The following is a 14,967-nucleotide window of genomic DNA, read 5'->3' as shown; positions in this document are numbered from 1 at the left end:
TCTTTTCTGATGGAGTCCATATAATCCTGCACACGTCCCACTGCATCCTGGGCTGTAATATGGAGTTCTCCCCTGGATACTGACCCTCCCAGCGCCATCCTAACGCAGCACATGGACGGCCTCCATGTCGGATCCGTGCTCACAAGATTAGGCCTCATACACATGGCCAGGTCTACATTTCATTCTGCAACTGATCCGCAAAATGCATATGGCTTCCGTATTATTCTACTCCCATCTACTGGACGGCTATCGTCATCCTCAGATATGGACTAGAAGAAGGCCACATGGATCCAGAAAACAATACGGTCATGTGAATGAGCCCCTATAGTGTGAATGATCCCTTACAGAGCGAATGATCCCATACAGTGTGAATGATCCCTTACAGAGCGAATGATCCCATACAGTGTGAATGATTCCTTACAGAGTGAATGATCCCTTACAGTGTCAATGATCTCTTACAGTGTGAATGATCCCTTACAGAGCGAATGATCCTTTACACAGTGAATGATCCCTTACAGCGTGAATGATCCTTTACACAGTGAATGATCCCTTACAGAGCGAATGATCCCTTACAGTGTGAATGAGCCCCTATAGTGTGAATGATCCCATACAGTGTGAATGATCCCTTACAGCATGAATGATCCCTTCAGTGTGAATGATCCCATACAGTATGAATGATCTCTTACAGAGTGAATGATCCCTTACAGTGTGAATGATCCTTTACAGAGCGAATGATCCCTTACGGTGTGAATGAGCCCCTATATTGTAAATGATCCCTTACAGTGTAAATGATCCCTTAAAGAGCAAATGAGCCCTTACAGTGTGAATGATCCTTTACAGAGTGAATGATCCCATACAGTGTGAATGATCCCTTACAGAGTGAATGATCCCTTACAGTGTGAATGATCCTTTACACAGTGAATGATCCCATACAGAGTGAATGATCCCATACAGAGTGAATGATCCCATACAGAGTGAATGATCCCTTACAGAGTGAATGATCCTTTACACAGTGAATGATCCCATACAGAGTGAATGATTCCTTACAGAGTGAATGATCCCTTACAGTGTGAATGATCCCTTACAGAGTGAATGATCCCATACAGAGTGAATGATCCCTTACAGAGTGCACAAGCCTTTGGACCATGAGAACATTTTAAGGTAAATGCCCCGCGCTCTGCGTACACGAATACGCTATATCCTTATAAACAACTCATATGAAAATACATTGGGGGTCATTTACAAGGACCGTCTTTTTACCCCGGTCTTGGACCCCGCTGGCGGAGGATGCACATGGTTTATGACAAGCCGCGTGCCTCACTATAATTAGGCGCAGCCGTCCGTGCGCCAGGCTGAAGAACTACTGCACCCCATTACTGGAGGAGTTTGTCGCCCACCACTCCAGAATGTGGCACAAAGACGCCTGGGCAACAAACTATTGTCACCCGGGTGTTTAAAAAGTTGCAAAAAAAAGGCTTTTGAGATATTTTTTGGCGCTGGCGCAGCGCCGTTCGACCCCCATTACTTATGAAATATAGAGACACCCGGTGAACATAAACCGCTGCATCGCCACGTCCGGTCACACTGTCTCAGGGCGGTATTACACGTGCAGTACCGCGCCACAGACATCTTTGTTGAACATGGATGTGGTCTTTAAGGGGGGATAAAGAACCAGAAAATACGACGCACTGTCTTTGTTTAGGCCTGAAAATGAAGCCTTCAACGTCCGCAAAAATTATCTGTGACGTATAGCGCCATAATTTTTTTTTTATGTAAACTAAAATACACTGCACCATCTTCAAATCTAATGCCCTAAAAGGGGTGTGGTCAGCCAGAATCTACATATCCATGGGGCCCTCACACCATTAACCTCTCCCCCTTTCAATTCATGTACATAGATATTTATTAGCAGATTTGAACTGGTTACAAGGGATTCCAGTCATAAAATGGAGCCAAACCCATTTCTGGGCTTTTACTTTTAGCCTCGTATAAAAATCAAACATGAAATTATCTGGAGTTTCATTATTTTTGGGGTAGAGTGTTCACAGCGGAATTTGCCACCTCCAAGATGGCCGCTGCGGCGGGATGATCACGTGACCCAGCCGTCTTCCTGTTCTTCTACAACGGCGACGTCATGGGCGGAGGAGGCGACTCCGCCCACTGACTGAGCATCAGCTGTCTGGGCGTTTAGTTGTGATGGTAACGGCGTTCAGGCGCTGACCTCTGACCCCTGAGGCTGCCCGGCGGGACGAGGTGAGGAGGGGAGGGGGTCACGTGACCAGGGCTGGCTTCTGTCATGGGGGAGGGCAGGCTGTGACGTAATATTGGAGGGAGGATGGGGGGAGCAGCACCCTGTGTTGGGGGGGGAGCAGCACCCTGTGTTGGGGGGGGGAGGGGGTCTACCCTGTCCCAAGTCACGTGATGCCAGCAAAATGGTGGCCATGCACTTACCTGTGGTGACATACCTGACAGACATGGCTGTCAGTAGCGATTACCTCACGTCTCCCATTCATTACAGTGTGGAGTGACCGCTCTATAATGGCCCCCCGACCACGAGGAAAGGTTACTGTGTGTGGTAGCACCCTGGTGACGGCCACGACACCCGGGCCCCTGTGGTTCTGCCGAAATTAACCCTGTTCAGCCCGTGTGTGGAGGACATCTGCCGGGAAAAAAAAACGGTGACCGCGGGCTAGCGGAGAATACCTCACCCCAAGACTGGGGGGGGCGGCGGCCATCTTGCTTCTTTTAAATGTGGGTGACGCCTCCAGACTCCATGAGAGTGCGGAGACCTGTGTGTGTCACCCACGGACCGGGCCTCGTGTTGCTAAGCAACTGGATGGACAGAGTCATGAGGTTACTGGGCAGGTGATTTTCAATAAGGGGTCTGACGGAGTCTTCCCGCCTGGACGTGCCATCAGTGTCCTCCGGGGCCCTGTCAGGGAGCACACTGCGCAGGCGCGGCCTCCTCTCCATTCACTGCTGTGGGACTTCTGACGATAGCGGAGGACGCGCAGTGAATGGAGGGGGCGGCGCCTGCTCTCCATTCACTTCATTCATCCGGTGGGCTTACGGATTCCCGCTGCTGCCTTTCTTAAAGGTACAGGACCCTAGGGAGCGTTCCCATTGTGCTCCTAGGGAGCGTTCCCATTGTGCCCCTAGGGAGCGTTCCCATTGTGCCCCTAGGGAGCGTTCCCATTGTGCCCCTAGGGAGCGTTCCCATTGTACCCCTAGGGAGCGTTCCCATTGTGCCCCTAGGGAGCGTTCCCATTGTGCCCCTAGGATGCGTTCCCATTGTGCCCCTAGGGAGCGTTCCCATTGTGCCCCTAGGGAGCGTTCCCATTGTGCCCCTAGGGAGCGTTCCCATTGTGCCCTTAGGGAGCGTTCCCATTGTGCCTCTAGGGAGCGTTCCCATTGTGCCCCTAGGGAGCGTTCCCATTGTGCCCTTAGGGAGCGTTCCTATTGTGCCCTTAGGGAGCATTCCCATTGTGCCCTTAGGGAGCGTTCCCATTGTGCCCTTAGGGAGCGTTCCCATTGTGCCCCTAGGGAGCGTTCCCATTGTTCCCCTAGGGAGCGTTCCCATTGTGCCCCTAGGGAGCGTTCCCATTGTGCCCCTAGGATGCGTTCCCATTGTGCCCCTAGGGAGCGTTCCCATTGTGCCCTTAGGGAGCGTTCCCATTGTGCCCTTAGGGAGCGTTCCCATTGTGCCCCTAGGGAGCGTTCCCATTGTGCCCCTAGGGAGCGTTCCCATTGTGCCCCTAGGGAGCGTTCCCATTGTGCCCTTAGGGAGCGTTCCCATTGTGCCTCTAGGGAGCGTTCCCATTGTGCTCCTAAGGAGCGTTCCCATTGTGCCCTTAGGGAGCGTTCCCATTGTGCCCTTAGGGAGCATTCCCATTGTGCCCTTAGGGAGCGTTCCCATTGTGCCCTTAGGGAGCGTTCCCATTGTGCCTTTAGGGAGCGTTCCCATTGTGCCCCTAGGATGCGTTCCCATTGTGCCCTTAGGGAGCGTTCCCATTGTGCCCTTAGGGTGCGTTCCCTTTGTGCCTTTAGGGAGCGTTCCCATTCTGCCCTTAGGGAGCGTTCCCATTGTGCCCTTAGAGAGCGTTCCCATTGTGCCCCTAGAGAGCGTTCCCATTGTGCCCCTAGGGAGCGTTCCCATTGTGCCCTTAGGGAGCGTTCCCATTGTGCCCTTAGAGAGCGTTCCCATTGTGCCCTTAGAGAGCGTTCCCATTGTGCCCCTAGGGAGCGTTCCCAATCTGCCCTTAGGGAGCGTTCCCATTCTGCCCTTAGGGAGCGTTCCCAATCTGCCCTTAGGGAGCGTTCCCAATCTGCCCTTAGGGAGCGTTCCCAATCTGCCCTTAGGGAGCGTTCCCAATCTGCCCTTAGGGAGCGTTCCCAATCTGCCCTTAGGGAGCAGACCACGGGGAACTAAAGAAAAGAATAATAAAAATATTAAATAACACCCTTGTCCCCAAAATTTTATGAAAAATACAAAAACAAAAAAAAATAAACATCATGGGCATCGCTGGCTGCAAAAATGCCTGTACTATTAAAATATATAAATATTTATGCCATACGGCAGAAAAAAAATGGCTAATTTGCAGTTTTTTGGTCACTTCACCTCCCACAAAAAATGGATCGAAAAGTCATACACGCTCCAGACATGGTATCAATGAAAAGTACCTAAAAATACGAGTCCTCACACAGCTCCGTACACATAAAAGTAAAAAAGTGATTGGGGTCAGAATGTAGCGATGCACATTATTCAGTATTAAAACGGAATAACAACTATATAAATGTGGCATCACTGTAATCGTACTGACCGGAGAATGAAGGGAACAGGTCAGTTTTATCTCATAGGGAACGCTGTAAAAACAAAACCCATAAAACTATACTAATGTGGTATCACTGTAATCGTACTGACCGGAGAATGAAGGGAACAGGTCAGTTTTATCTCATAGGGAACGCTGTAAAAACAAAACCCATAAAACTATATAAATGTGGTATCACTGTAATCGTACTGACCGGAGAATGAATGGAACAGGTCGGTTTTATCTCATAGGGAACGCCATAAAAACCGTAAAACTATATAAATGTGGTATCTCTGTAATCGTACTGACCCGGAGAATGAGGAGGACAGGTCAGTTTTATCTCATAGGGAACAATGTAAAAACAAGACCCATAAAACTATATAAATGTGGTATCGCTGTAATCGTACTGACCCGGAGAATGAGGAGGACAGGTCAGTTTTATCTCATAGGGAACAATGTAAAAACAAAACCCATAAAACTATATAAATGTGGTATCGCTGTAATCGTACTGACCCGGAGAATGAAGAGAACAGGTCAGTTTTATCTCATAGGGAACAATGTAAAAACAAAATCCATAAAACTATATAAATGTGGTATCTCTGTAATCGTACTGACCCGGAGAATGAAGGGAACAGGTCAGTTTTATCTCATAGGGAACACTGTAAAAACAAAACCCATAAAACTATATAAATGTGGTATCGCTGTAATCGTACTGACCCGGAGAATGAAGAGAACAGGTCAGTTTTATCTCATAGGGAACAATGTAAAAACAAAACCCATAAAACTATATAAATGTGGTATCGCTGTAATCGTACTGACCCGGAGAATGAAGAGAACAGGTCAGTTTTATCTCATAGGGAACAATGTAAAAACAAAATCCATAAAACTATATAAATGTGGTATCTCTGTAATCGTACTGACCCGGAGAATGAAGGGAACAGGTCAGTTTTATCTCATAGGGAACACTGTAAAAACAAAACCCATAAAACTATATAAATGTGGTATCGCTGTAATCGTACTGACCCAGAGAATGAAGAGAACAGGTCAGTTTTATCTCATAGGGAACGCCATAAAAACCGTAAAACGATATAAATGTTGTATCTCTGTAATCGTACTGACTCTGAGAATGAAGGGAACAGGTCAGTTTTACCTCATAGGGAACGCTGTAAAAACAAAACCTATAAAACTATATAAATGTGGTATCACTGTAATCGTACTGACCCAGAGAATGAGGAGAGCAGGTCAGTTTTATCTCATAGGGAAAACTGTAAAAACAAAATCCATAAAACTATATAAATGTGGTATCTCTGTAATCGTACTGACCCGGAGAATGAAGAGAACAGGTCAGTTTTATCTCATAGGGAACACTGTAAAAAAAAAATCCATAAAACTATATAAATGTGGTATCTCTGTAATCGTACTGACCGGAGAATGAGGAGAACAGGTCAGTTTTATCTCATAGGGAACGCTGTAAAAACAAAACCCATAAAACTATATAAATGTGGTATCACTGTAATCGTACTGACCCGGAGAATGAAGGGAACAGGTCAGTTTTATCTCATAGGGAACACTGTAAAAACAAAACCCATAAAACTATATAAATGTGGTATCACTGTAATCGTACTGACCCGGAGAATGAAGGGAACAGGTCAGTTTTATCTCTTAGGGAACAATGTAAAAACAAGACCCATAAAACTATATAAATGTAGTATCGCTGTAATCGTACTGACCCGGAGAATGAAGAGAACAGGTCAGTTTTATCTCATAGGGAACACTGTAAAAACAAAACCCATAAAACTATATAAATGTGGTATCACTGTAATCGTACTGACCCGGAGAATGAAGGGAACAGGTCAGTTTTATCTCATAGGGAACAATGTAAAAACAAGACCCATAAAACTATATAAATGTGGTATCGCTGTAATCGTACTGACCCGGAGAATGAAGAGAACAGGTCAGTTTTATCTCATAGGGAACAATGTAAAAACAAAATCCATAAAACTATATAAATGTGGTATCTCTGTAATCGTACTGACCCGGAGAATGAAGGGAACAGGTCAGTTTTATCTCATAGGGAACACTGTAAAAACAAAACCCATAAAACTATATAAATGTGGTATCGCTGTAATCGTACTGACCCGGAGAATGAAGAGAACAGGTCAGTTTTATCTCATAGGGAACGCCATAAAAACCGTAAAACTATATAAATGTTGTATCTCTGTAATCGTACTGACTCTGAGAATGAAGGGAACAGGTCAGTTTTATCTCATAGGGAACACTGTAAAAACAAAACCCATAAAACTATATAAATGTGGTATCTCTGTAATCGTACTGACCCAGAGAATGAAGGGAACAGGTCAGTTTTACCTCATAGGGAACGCTGTAAAAACAAAACCCATAAAACTATATAAATGTGGTATCACTGTAATCGTACTGACCCAGAGAATGAGGAGAACAGGTCAGTTTTATCTCATAGGGAACACTGTAAAAACAAAATCCATAAAACTATATAAATGTGGTATCACTGTAATCGTACTGACCGGAGAATGAGGAGAACAGGTCAGTTTTATCTCATAGGGAACGCCATAAAAACCGTAAAACGATATAAATGTGGTATCACTGTAATCGTACTGACTCTGAGAATGAAGGGAACAGGTCAGTTTTACCTCATAGGGAACGCTGTAAAAACAAAACCCATAAAACTATATAAATGTGGTATCACTGTAATCGTACTGACCGGAGAATGAAGGGAACAGGTCAGTTTTATCTCATAGGGAACACTGTAAAAACAAAACCCATAAAACTATATAAATGTGGTATCACTGTAATCGTACTGACCCGGAGAATGAAGGGAACAGGTCAGTTTTATCTCATAGGGAACAATGTAAAAACAAGACCCATAAAACTATATAAATGTAGTATCGCTGTAATCGTACTGACCCGGAGAATGAAGAGAACAGGTCAGTTTTATCTCATAGGGAACACTGTAAAAACAAAACCCATAAAACTATATAAATGTGGTATCACTGTAATCGTACTGACCCGGAGAATGAAGGGAACAGGTCAGTTTTATCTCATAGGGAACAATGTAAAAACAAGACCCATAAAACTATATAAATGTAGTATCGCTGTAATCGTACTGACCCGGAGAATGAAGAGAACAGGTCAGTTTTATCTCATAGGGAACAATGTAAAAACAAGACCCATAAAACTATATAAATGTGGTATCGCTGTAATCGTACTGACCCGGAGAATGAAGAGAACAGGTCAGTTTTATCTCATAGGGAACAATGTAAAAACAAAATCCATAAAACTATATAAATGTGGTATCTCTGTAATCGTACTGACCCGGAGAATGAAGGGAACAGGTCAGTTTTATCTCATAGGGAACACTGTAAAAACAAAACCCATAAAACTATATAAATGTGGTATCGCTGTAATCGTACTGACCCGGAGAATGAAGAGAACAGGTCAGTTTTATCTCATAGGGAACGCCATAAAAACCGTAAAACGATATAAATGTTGTATCTCTGTAATCGTACTGACTCTGAGAATGAAGGGAACAGGTCAGTTTTATCTCATAGGGAACACTGTAAAAACAAAACCCATAAAACTATATAAATGTGGTATCTCTGTAATCGTACTGACCCAGAGAATGAAGGGAACAGGTCAGTTTTACCTCATAGGGAACGCTGTAAAAACAAAACCCATAAAACTATATAAATGTGGTATCACTGTAATCGTACTGACCCAGAGAATGAGGAGAACAGGTCAGTTTTATCTCATAGGGAACACTGTAAAAACAAAATCCATAAAACTATATAAATGTGGTATCACTGTAATCGTACTGACCGGAGAATGAGGAGAACAGGTCAGTTTTATCTCATAGGGAACGCCATAAAAACCGTAAAACGATATAAATGTGGTATCACTGTAATCGTACTGACTCTGAGAATGAAGGGAACAGGTCAGTTTTACCTCATAGGGAACGCTGTAAAAACAAAACCCATAAAACTATATAAATGTGGTATCACTGTAATCGTACTGACCCGGAGAATGAAGGGAACAGGTCAGTTTTATCTCATAGGGAACACTGTAAAAACAAAACCCATAAAACTATATAAATGTGGTATCACTGTAATCGTACTGACCCGGAGAATGAAGGGAACAGGTCAGTTTTATCTCATAGGGAACAATGTAAAAACAAGACCCATAAAACTATATAAATGTAGTATCGCTGTAATCGTACTGACCCGGAGAATGAAGAGAACAGGTCAGTTTTATCTCATAGGGAACACTGTAAAAACAAAACCCATAAAACTATATAAATGTGGTATCACTGTAATCGTACTGACCCGGAGAATGAAGGGAACAGGTCAGTTTTATCTCATAGGGAACAATGTAAAAACAAGACCCATAAAACTATATAAATGTGGTATCGCTGTAATCGTACTGACCCGGAGAATGAAGAGAACAGGTCAGTTTTATTTCATAGGGAACAATGTAAAAACAAAATCCATAAAACTATATAAATGTGGTATCACTGTAATCGTACTGACCGGAGAATGAAGGGAACAGGTCAGTGTTATCTCATAGGGAACGCCATAAAAACCGTAAAACGATATAAATGTGGTATCGCTGTAATCGTACTGACCCGGAGAATGAAGAGAACAGGTCAGTTTTATTTCATAGGGAACAATGTAAAAACAAAATCCATAAAACTATATAAATGTGGTATCACTGTAATCGTACTGACCCGGAGAATGAAGAGAACAGGTCAGTTTTATCTCATAGGGAACGCCATAAAAACCGTAAAACGATATAAATGTTGTATCTCTGTAATCGTACTGACTCTGAGAATGAAGGGAACAGGTCAGTTTTATCTCATAGGGAACACTGTAAAAACAAAACCCATAAAACTATATAAATGTGGTATCTCTGTAATCGTACTGACCCAGAGAATGAAGGGAACAGGTCAGTTTTACCTCATAGGGAACGCTGTAAAAACAAAACCCATAAAACTATATAAATGTGGTATCACTGTAATCGTACTGACCCAGAGAATGAGGAGAACAGGTCAGTTTTATCTCATAGGGAACACTGTAAAAACAAAATCCATAAAACTATATAAATGTGGTATCACTGTAATCGTACTGACCGGAGAATGAGGAGAACAGGTCAGTTTTATCTCATAGGGAACGCCATAAAAACCGTAAAACGATATAAATGTGGTATCACTGTAATCGTACTGACTCTGAGAATAAGGAGAACAGGTCAGTTTTATCTCATAGGGAACACTGTAAAAACAAAACCCATAAAACTATATAAATGTGGTATCACTGTAATCGTACTGACCCGGAGAATGAAGGGAACAGGTCAGTTTTACCTCATAGGGAACGCTGTAAAAGCAAAACCCATAAAACTATATAAATGTGGTATCACTGTAATCGTACTGACCCAGAGAATGAGGAGAACAGGTCAGTTTTATCTCATAGGGAACACTGTAAAAACAAAATCCATAAAACTATATAAATGTGGTATCACTGTAATCGTACTGACCCGGAGAATGAAGGGAACAGGTCAGTTTTACCTCATAGGGAACGCTGTAAAAGCAAAACCCATAAAACTATATAAATGTGGTATCACTGTAATCGTACTGACCGGAGAATGAGGAGAACAGGTCAGTTTTATCTCATAGGGAACGCCATAAAAACCGTAAAACGATATAAATGTGGTATCACTGTAATCGTACTGACTCTGAGAATGAGGAGAACAGGTCAGTTTTATCTCATAGGGAACACTGTAAAAACAAAACCCATAAAACTATATAAATGTGGTATCACTGTAATCGTACTGACTCGGAGAATGAAGGGAACAGGTCAGTTTTATCTCATAGGGAACAATGTAAAAACAAAACCCATAAAACTATATAAATGTGGTATCACTGTAATCGTACTGACCCGGAGAATGAAGGGAATAGGTCAGTTTTATCTCATAGGGAACGCTGTAAAAACAAAACCCATAAAACTATATAAATGTGGTATCACTGTAATCGTACTGACCCGGAGAATGAGGAGAACAGGTCAGTTTTATCTCATAGAGAACAATGTAAAAACAAAACCCATAAGACTGGCAGAATTTTGTTTTATAACTCCACCTCATTTGGATTTTTCTCTGCTTCTCACTACATTGTCTGCAGCCGTAAATCCTAACATTAGAAAGTTCAACTTGTCTCGCAAAAAACAAGCCCTCATACAGCTGTGTCAATGGAAAAATTAAAAAGTTATGGCTTTGGGACGACAGGACGTGGAAACCAAAAAAACTAAAAAACACCCGATCTTAAAGGGGCTAAAATGTCACAGGCCCAAAGTCATCCAAAACAGCTCTGCAGTGTGATGGCCCTACTAACAGCACCCCGCATCTCAGCTGCCTGGAACCCTTTGAGTGTCACGTGATGGGTATGTCAGACCTTGATTTGGGGCAGGACATACAACTGTCAGATAACAGCGTCCGCCCGTTTCCTGCCGCCGTCTCGTAACCTTCTCCCTGAGCGGCGCCGTGCGTCATCAGCGCAACGATCCCTTCTAAACCGTGTGATGAAATTCACGGACTCGTGTAATGCTACCTCCGGGAAATGTCAGACTGTTCCATATGAAGCACTCGACTGCGAGGACGTTAGAACGTGACGAGCGGTGTTACCCCCAATCACACGGCTTATCCAAGTGCGTCCTCGGAAATTGTCGTTATTAACTATTCATAGGTCAGCTGAGGCGATGAAAGCGCGTAGATTCTGAAGTTTGGTAACGGAGGCCGCTCTGAAGCCTGTCGTCCTTCTGCCCCTGCGTCCCTATGACAACACTTACTGCTCAGTGCCAGCCGTAGTATCGTTGTAAGGGCGCCCATCACCATCTATGTCATGCTGTATCGATGATTTCGGGGGAGAGAAAGGTCGGGTGAAATGAATATCTTCTTCCGATCCTTTTGTTCTCCCACTGTCCCCATATTTTCTTCTGATCCCCAGAGGATAGACATGTTTGGCCGAGCTGAACGTGAATGTGTATGGGGGCCACAGCAATCAGATGCCTAATAGTGTATAACGGGACGGTCGGCACCCGTGAGTGGTTTACGCATAGAGTTTCGTTGCGATGAAGGTCCCAGCATGAAACATGAACTCTGGTCGGATCGGGCTCAGATCTATGGCCGCATTAAGCGCCTGGAATGGCGCAGCACGTCCGCGGCCGGCATTCGTATGCACACGCAGCCAGCGCCATATATTTCTGCAGAGAATAGCAGACTGGCTGTCTGCCGTGAGATGAGATTATCTCCTCACCTGGACCACACAGAATATACCGCCCTGATTTGCACACGGAACATATTCTGTCCGTAGATGGGCAGTAAAACTTGTCCGCCGCGCCTGTCGGCTGCACCGCATTGGAAGCGGTGATTTACACTGCACGCTGCCGGGAATATTTGGAGAAATCAAGAGCTGGAACAGGCTGTGAAATGGCAATTGTGAAGCATCTTTCTTAGTATGTTGTCATCCCTCAGTTATTCCTCCTGGAAATGTGTGACTAAATTGACAACTGGATGTTACAGTTCCCTTGCTAGTGGGGCATGTCCCCATGACATCACTTGCAGGCGCCGGCTGACACCTCTGGCATGATTGCAGTTAACTCCCTCGCTCACCTCATCATGAATAAAGGTTAAAAAAAATATATATATATTTTTTAAAAATAAAAAAATGAAGTACAAAAAATTGCAAAATTGCGTTGTTTTTTTTTTTTCTCTTTTAAACATCTGTAATTTGTAAATAAATTACATATGAAAAAACATACATAACTGGTAATTATCTGAATTATAGAATGAAAGCATTAATTATCAAAAAAGTTTTAAATCAATTTCAATTTAGTCATACATTTCCAGGAGGAATAACTGAGGGATTACAACATTCTAAGAAAAGATGCTCCACAATTGCCACTTCACAGAAATACACTTATTTAGGCCTCTTTCACGCGAGCGTGACGGATCGGCTCCGGATGCGTTTAGTGAAACTCGCACCATTTTGCAAGCAAGTTCAGTCAGCTTTGTCTGCGATTGCGTTCAGTTGTTCAGTTTTTTCCGCGCGGGTGCAATGCGTTTTAATGCGTTTTTCACGCGCGTGATAAAAAACTGAAGGTTTGCAAACAACATCCCCTAGCAACCATCAGTGAAAAACACATCGCATCCGCACCTGCTTCCGTTTTTCAGTGAAGACCCATTCACTTCTATGAAGGGCTGCGTGAAAAACGCAGAATATAGAGTTTTTCACGCAACACAGAACTGATGCGTGAAAAAAAAAACGCTCATGTGCACAGACCCATTGAAATGAATGGGTCCGGATTCGGTGCGGGTGCGGTGCGTTCACGTCATGCATTGCTCCCACGCGGAAAATTTGCTCGTGTGAAAGGGGCCTTAATGAATCAGATGCACTGGTGACTCTCCATACACTGCAGCCAGGGAGCGGGCCCCGTTCTTCAGACAGATGGGCATCCCATGGGTGGGACCTGCATCTGTGAGATTGTTTATGGCATATCCTGTGGATATGTCCGCAAAATGGGTCCGCATCCGTTCCGCAATTTTGCGGAACAGGTGCGGACCCATTCATTTTCAATGGGGCCAGAATATGCTGTCCGCATCCGCACTTCCGGATCCGCACTTCCGTTCCGCAAAAAAATGTAACATGTCCTATTCTTGTCCGCAATTGCGGACAAGAAAAGGCATTTTCTATGAGAGTGCCGGCGATCGGAACGCACATTGCTGGTGTCCGTGTTTTGCGGATCCGCAAAAGACATACGGACGTGTGAATGGACCCTAAAATGGGAATACCCCTTTAAACAGGTGGAATGGCAGAACACTGTCCACTTCTATCCGTCATCCGTTGACTTTTGTGTTCATTCCGTCATATACTGCACTCAGGACTTTACGGAGCGGACACCAGCAGAGCATTACTTCTCAGATTTATGCCAGTTAGACTACTTTCCCACTCGCGTTTGGTGCGGATCCATCTTGTATCTGCACAGATGGATCCGTATCAATAATGCAAACGCTTGTATCTGTTCATAACGGATCCGTTTGCATTATTCATAAAAAAAAAAGTCTAAGTCAAAACGGATCCGTCTTGACTTACATTGAAAGTCAGTGGTGGACGGATCCGTTTTTAATTGCACCATATTGTGTCAGTGAAAAACGGATCCGTCTTGACTTACATTGAAAGTCAGTGGTGGACGGATCCGTTTTTAATTGCACCATATTGTGTCAGTGAAAAACGGATCCGTCCCCATTGACTTACATTGTAAGTCAGGACGGATCCATTTGGCTCCGCATAGTCAGACAGTCACCAAAACACTGCAAGCTGCGTTTTAGCGACCGTCTAAAAAACGCAACGGAGACCAAACGCAGCCAAATTAATGCTTTCTGAACGGAACCTTATCCATTCAGAATGCATTGGGGCTCAACTGATCCGTTTTGGGCCGCTTGTGAGAGCTCTGAAACGGATCTCACAAGCGGACCCAGAAACGCCAGTGTGAAAGTAGCCTTACCCATTTCGGGATTGGTCGTAGCACCTGGAGCACCACCACCGCAACATCCCTCTGCTCTGTGCATTTTATTCTCCCCTTTGATTGACATGGCTAGACATCTTGTTTAGCCCTGTATTTTCACGCCTGCACCAGGTCTGCTCAGAAACTCTGCGCTTGCGCAGTGGATCTCATGAGCTTGGAAAGCAACATCTGATCCTCTGTGCAAGCACCGAGTCACTGAGCCAACTCTATGGTGACGCGACAACGCAGAGCTAGAAGACATGTCCAGCCGTGTCAATCAAGGGAGGAGTGCACAGAACAGATCGATGTTGCGCTCCAAGTGCTGCGGCCAGCCCCCTGGTGCTCGAAATTTGTTATTTGCATAACTCTAAAAGTAATAAACCTCGCAGCAGTTCAATGCAGAGACAAAAACGGTGTCATTTTACCCAAAATGTTTAACCCTACTGTGGCAGGCGCAGCACTATGAAGTGCCTTTTGCGCTGTGTCATTAGAAGAATTTTGATATCTCCGACTTTTAGTCTAACCAGACTGTAATTCCTCTAGCGCCGTTCTATGGAAACAGTAGGTTTAAATAGCACACC

At 44.1% G+C, this 14,967-nt stretch overlaps 1 protein-coding gene across 1 annotated transcript in view; it reads left to right on the top strand.

Moving 5' to 3' along the window:
* Positions 1-2,146: 2,146 nt before the first annotated feature.
* LOC120991289 (zinc finger protein 239-like) overlaps positions 2,147-14,967 on the top strand; it is a 32,458-nt gene continuing 19,637 nt past the window's right edge. Inside the window, exon 1 of the mRNA XM_040420133.1 lies at positions 2,147-2,253. The gene's annotated coding sequence lies outside the window, so the exon portion shown is untranslated. The remainder of the gene's footprint in view (positions 2,254-14,967) is intronic.

This window comes from Bufo bufo, chromosome 1 (genome assembly GCF_905171765.1).
Source record: "Bufo bufo chromosome 1, aBufBuf1.1, whole genome shotgun sequence".
Taxonomy (NCBI): domain Eukaryota; kingdom Metazoa; phylum Chordata; class Amphibia; order Anura; family Bufonidae; genus Bufo; species Bufo bufo.
This window is presented reverse-complemented; position numbering and strand designations above follow the sequence as displayed.